Consider the following 6,000-nt stretch of genomic DNA (forward strand, 5'->3'; position numbering starts at 1 on the left):
TGAATTTTGGGGGGCATCCCTAAGATCCCTCTCCTTGGGGCTAGGGGATCCCCTGAACCCCACTGCTAAGCTTTAGGGGACTCCCCAAAATCCCCTCAAAATCCCTGAAGTCCACTCAGAAATCCCCCCCCTCGACCCATCAAAACCTCATCAAGGTCTCCTCAAATCCCCTCAGAGACCTATTCCCTCCCCAGGACCCCCTAAACCCTCTCAGTGACCCACAAAACACACCTGGGACCCGCCAAGTCTATTCAGGAACCCCCCAGTCCCTCTCAGGGACCTTCAAAGCCGTCTGGGACCCCCTAAACACTACCAAAACTGCCTCAAAAGTCCCCGCAAAGCCTTCCAACCCACCTCAGAGACCATTCTAGCCCACCTGGGACCCCCCAGTCTCCTCAGAAACCAAAACCCCCTCAGGGACTCCAAAACCCCTTTCAGGGACCATCAACCACCACCCCCCCCCGAGTCCCCTCAGGACACCGAACCCCCTCAGGGACCCCTCAAAATCTCCTCGGGAACCCCTGAACTCCTTTGCTAATCCCTCCCGAGCCCTCCAGCCTTTCCACCCCCAGCCGCGCTCCCCGCAGCCCCCGAGGGGATCCCCAGACCCCGCTCCCCCCGCAGACCCCCCCAGCTCACACACCCAAGCGCAGCTTTTCCCGGGGCCGCCGCCCCCGAATCCCCCACGCGCCAAAGATGGCGCCCTTCGCGCGCTGCGGGGGAGACACCCCCGCCGCAGCCAATCAGCGCGCGGCCACGCCCCCTGCCCGCCCTCCGCCCCGCCCCCGCCTCGCGCGGGGCACCCCGGGAGATTCCCCAGTCAGTGCCCGGGAACAGCCCCGGCAGCGCAGCCCCCAAGGGCACACGATGGGCTGTGGGCTGGAGAGGACCCTCCTCAGCCTGGGCAGCAGGGCTGCAGGGGGGGATTCCCTGACCCTCCCCAGATGGGCCCTTCCTGCCCACCAGCTCCTGCTCCAAAGGGCTCCCACACACCCTGGGCCACTTGTCCCACTTGGGCACTGGAGCTGCCCCAGGGCATCTCTGGGCAGTGGCCAGCTCTGGGACTGCTCTGGCAAGTCAAGGCCTGAAGCCACGAGTGTGGAATTTAGGAGACACTTGAAACCTCTGCAGAACAGGATTCTTGATAATTGCTGAAGGCTTCCTGGCCACCATTGCCAGACCTTTATTTTCTTATTTTTTTTTTTAATCTCAAGAATTTTTCTCCATTTGTTTCCATTGACAACACCTTCTATATATTCTATTAAGCTGATTCTTTCACTGTTGACATGAATAGTTTTGTGCAGCTACTTATCACAGTAAATATCCCATCAGAGATTCAGTTATAGAAACCTGGCTCAGAGGAAGCTCCTGATTTTTGGGGCACCTTTCATCTCTCTAATTTGGCCTCTTTTGTTCTTCCTCTCCCTATTTTTGTCTTGAAAAAGCTCTCCAGGATGTGTGTGCCTGGGAGTGTTTTCATCCTCTGAGCTGTGCCCTGTGCCATGGGACAGGGGACAAATGCACCTTCCAGAGAAATCTGCCACTGCTGCTCACAGAAGCCCTCTGAGTGCCCAGGTGAGATGGTGCCCAGGCTGCTTTGCTGGTGTGGAATGAAAGGGCCAGGCCAGAAAGGCAGAGGAGGGTGATGGAGGAGACAGGGCCATTTGCAGGGGATGTGTGCGAGGCTGGGGAGATGAATGTCCCTGGGCCAGTGAAGGCTGTTCCTGGAGTCACCCCAGAAGTGTCAGGGCTCTGACAGGGCTCCAGAGGGCATCCTCAGTGCCCCTCCTCCCTCCACTTTTGGGGGGTCCCACTCCCCTCCCACTCAGTTTGGGGTCCCACCACCCCTTCTGTCCCCTCTGACCCCCCTTTTCCCACTGACCGCCCCCTTCCCACCACCCGCTCACCCGAGAGCTCCTCGCCCACAGCCGGGGGGGCTCCCAGCACCACCAGTGCCCAGAGAAGTCCCCCCAGAGAAGGGGTTGGGTGGGATCCTGGGTGGGCTCTGAGTATGTTTAGGCAGTCCTCCAGAGCCTGTGTGGACGTTTAGGGGGTTCCCAGCACCTTTCTAAGTGTGCTGGGTGCCTTATTGAGAGGTTAGTTCCCTCCCAGAGCCCCCCCAGAGCGGGCTGACAGGGGGGAACACAGGGGGGTCCCCATTCCCGATCCATCCCGGGGCCTGTTCTGCCCCCCCAAACTCGGCTCCACCCCTTGGGATTCCCCCAAGCCCCTTCCCCACTGCCCCCCAATAACCGGGACTGGGGAGAACTGGGAAGCTTTCCTGGGATCAGGAGTGGCAGCAGGGGAGGGGGGGACACACGACCCCCCCAAAATCCTCACAGGGACGGGGCCCCGGGGAGGGGCTGCGGCCGCCACCGGCTCAGGAGCTCTGTGGGGAGAGAAAAGGGGGTGACACCGGGGTGGGGGGTCCCCGGGGGGGCACAGACGCTCTGGGGGGACACACGACCCCCTGGGACCCCCCTCACCTTCTGGCGCAGGTAGAAGCCGAGCCCCAGCGCCAGGGAGACGAAGGCCAAGAGGAAGCCCCCGGCCCCTCCTTGGCAGCAATTGCTCAGGCTGATGGAGCCCGGCAGGGCCGGGGCCGCCGGCGGTGTCCGATCCCGGCAGGAAGCGGGGAGGGCCCCGGGGAGCGGCGGCGGCGGGCGGGGCCCTGGGGGAGCCGCCCCGAGGGGTCCCCGCCGCCCGTGGCACTGAAGGAGCCGCCCCGGGACGGGCCCTGGCGGGGGTCGCCAGAGAGGGGGGGCGAGCTCGGAACGGAATCAGCTCCGGAGAATAAACCAAGGGAAACCAAAGGGCCGCGCCGGGGGAGTCTCCGCCGCCCCGGAGCTGAAAGAGCTGCCCCGCGGGACGGGCGAGGAGGGGCGGCGGTGAAACAGTCGCCCGGGGTGTGGCGAGGGAGGAGGGAATGGGATAAAAGAGAGAGAATAGAGAGAGAAATCGCTTTGTTTCCCCCACCCCAGCTCCCTTTTGTATACAGATAAAAGCAGAGATCAGCATGTCCTTCTATTCCCCCTTTTCCCCTCAGGGGAACAAAAAACAAAAAAGAAAACCTTGGGAAAGAGGGGGGAAAGCCAACATTGGAAAACTATCTTGTCTGAGATAAGTTGTGCTGCCAAAGGAAACTGCTGACTCCAGAGGTGCCCTAGGTGGGGCAGAGCCCCCACCCTGCCCACTCACACACTTCAGCTCAACATTGGGGTTTTCCCCTCCCTGGCACTGCCCAGTCCAGCCCCTCCCTGGTCCCCCCATCTCCCTGCCCCTGCCCCAGCCCAGCAGAGCAGCACACTCAGGTCTGGCCCTGCAGCAGGACATGGAGGCCCTGGAGCTCAGGGACAGGCCCTCTGGGTCTGCAATGCTCAGCACATCATCAGCTCAGGCAGCTCCTGCAGCCCCAGGGCCAGCCCCGCTCCCCAGCACAGCAGCAGAGAATCGGCCCCGGGCTCCTCAGGCCCCATTTGCCATCTCCAGGGGCACTGGCCACCACCAGCACCAGCTGGAGCAGCCTCAGCCCCTCCAGCCCCCACAGTGGGACCCTGAGGGCAGCACACGGACTCCAGGGAGAAACCAGCAAGGCAAGGACCCTCTGGAGAGTCTGCTCCTTGGCCTTCTTCTTGAGAGCCCTGGAGAAGAAGAGCTGAGGCTTCAGGCTGTGCCCGGAGCAAATGGAGCCCCTTGTGTGGTGGAAAGAGTGCAGTGGAGCCCAGCTCATGGCAGCAGTGCCATGGCCACAGGACTGACCCAGCCCAGCCCAGGGACCAAGGCCCAGAGCACTGAGGCCTCAGCCGAGGCCCAGAAGGGGAGGGTGGCAGGAGAAAAAGAGCAGCTCTCAACAGGCCAAATGCTGCTGCTCCCTGGCACTGCTGCTCTGCTGGGACTCTCTTTCCCTGCCCCTCTGCACACAGGCACTGCCCTGCCAGACTCATCAGAGGTCTCAGAAGGTTGAACTCACAAAAACAAGTCACTGAAGGATCCCTGACTTTGTTTCAATGCATGCCTCATTTACACAGATTCTGGGTCAAATTCAAGATGTAGACAGTGAACCAGACATGGGATGAATAATCAATATTCACTGTACACAACTTTATCCCAGGAGAAAAACCACATGAAAACCCTAACCCAGCACCACAAAACCCTGAGCAGGCAGGCTGGACCAAGGAGTCCCATTCTGAATGCTGTGGAAGAGAAAACAGGCCCTTTGTGCCTTTAGAAAAGCATCCAGCCATCATTTTCCTCAGGGCATCCTTGAAGTAAAAGATTTCTTAAGACAGATGCCAGAGCTTGGCAGCAGGCTGTCCTTCTCAGCTTGGAAAATCTCTGCTAACTTACCTAACAATGGTACAAACCCCCCACATTAATGTTGTCAAACAGCTGCACCTGCAGGATTCATGTTCCAGCATTACCTAATGCACAGTTGTCACACCTCTTTTTAAAATTAAAGGGGAGGGGAAAAAAATGTGGGGGGTGGGGGGAGACTCCCCACCCCAGTCATCCATCAAGTGTACATCCTGGCCACTGCTCCCAAGAAATTTAATATATGCTAAAGAGATATAAAAAGACATCAAAAGCTTTCAGAAATAAAAGTGCTTCAGAAGCTAGAATTTAATATTGCCAAGTGGGTTTTTGCCAGATTATAAAGTTGACTGAAATGCCAGGATACTGCATTTTGGAAGCAGCAGCAGCTCACATATTGCCTTGTATTAGTGGCTGAAGTGTGTTGCTGATTCCAAAGCTGGACTATCATCATCTGTGGGGGAGAGTAGATAAATAAAGAAATAAAAATTGGCATTCCCCACCAACCCTGCTGCCTTGAAGCACTCTTTTCAAGTGCGGCCTCCACAGGAAAAATAAAGTTAAGACCAGTTCATTTTGATTATAGTGCTTTCCCCAGGCAGGAATTTTTATTTCAGTTAGAATCTTTGAACCATTACATTTTCAGTGGGGCATTTTTATATTTACAGTTGACATCTTCATAGAAGAATGAAACTTTTGAGCAACAGCTCTAAAGCATGAAGGTTGCCTGCAGGAAATACTTAAATTATTTTACACCCAAATGGAGCCTGTTGTTTTTAGCTTAAATTTAATAGACCTTAAATCAATGACCTTTCTTTTACTGAAAGCCTGCCCTTTGGAAAACTAACTTTCCCGAGAAACATATTTGGGTGAATAAATGCCAAACAAAGGGCTATTGAAATCTAAACATTTTGTCAATTTATAGCTTGTGAACATTTAGTTCCTAAATTCCCAACTGCTACCTAATGTACAGAACAGTGGTGCTTGGTTGAATCACATATCATTGATTTCAGAGTGTCACAGGGATCTCATTGACAGGAATCAATTAGAATCCAAAATCAATCAAATATGTTCGTGCACTATCATTCATCGAATTTAAATATCCCCAAATAATTGTAAGCATGTGAAAGAACCTGGAAATCAATTTTGAAAAGGTACAAAAATAAGAATCAGTAAACTTTGAGAAGAAAATAGTGCATCTGAGCATGTTTCATGCCTGCTGGGGTAAGTTAATGGTGAATCACACCTTCCCTTCCCAGCACAGGCTGAGATATATTCTTTTTGGAACATGAAAATACCCAGGGACTGAAGGCAGAGGACACACCAGTCAATGATCCAGCATTATTTTATGAACAGCCTGTTACACCCCCAATATCAAACATGCTGCCAGGATATTACAAAATGCACAAGTGTGTTACACTCTGAAAAACTGCACATTGTAAGTGAGCCACTGCGCTTCAGGGAGAAAGAAAGGAGAGAATTCCTGAATCTCTACCAAAAGCAGGAATAGATGTGGCAACTTCACCAAAGAGCTGTTCTTGTTGCTGAGGACTCCTCTCTAAACACATTCACCTGTCATTCTGTCAAGGTAATAAATCCTTCTACTCCTTACAGCACACTCAAAAGCACCCTGCTATTTAATGTCAGTGGAAAAATGGCCCAAATTGTCTAAAACCTTTCCTTTTGCTC

This window comes from Pseudopipra pipra, chromosome W (genome assembly GCF_036250125.1).
Source record: "Pseudopipra pipra isolate bDixPip1 chromosome W, bDixPip1.hap1, whole genome shotgun sequence".
Taxonomy (NCBI): Eukaryota; Metazoa; Chordata; class Aves; order Passeriformes; family Pipridae; genus Pseudopipra; species Pseudopipra pipra.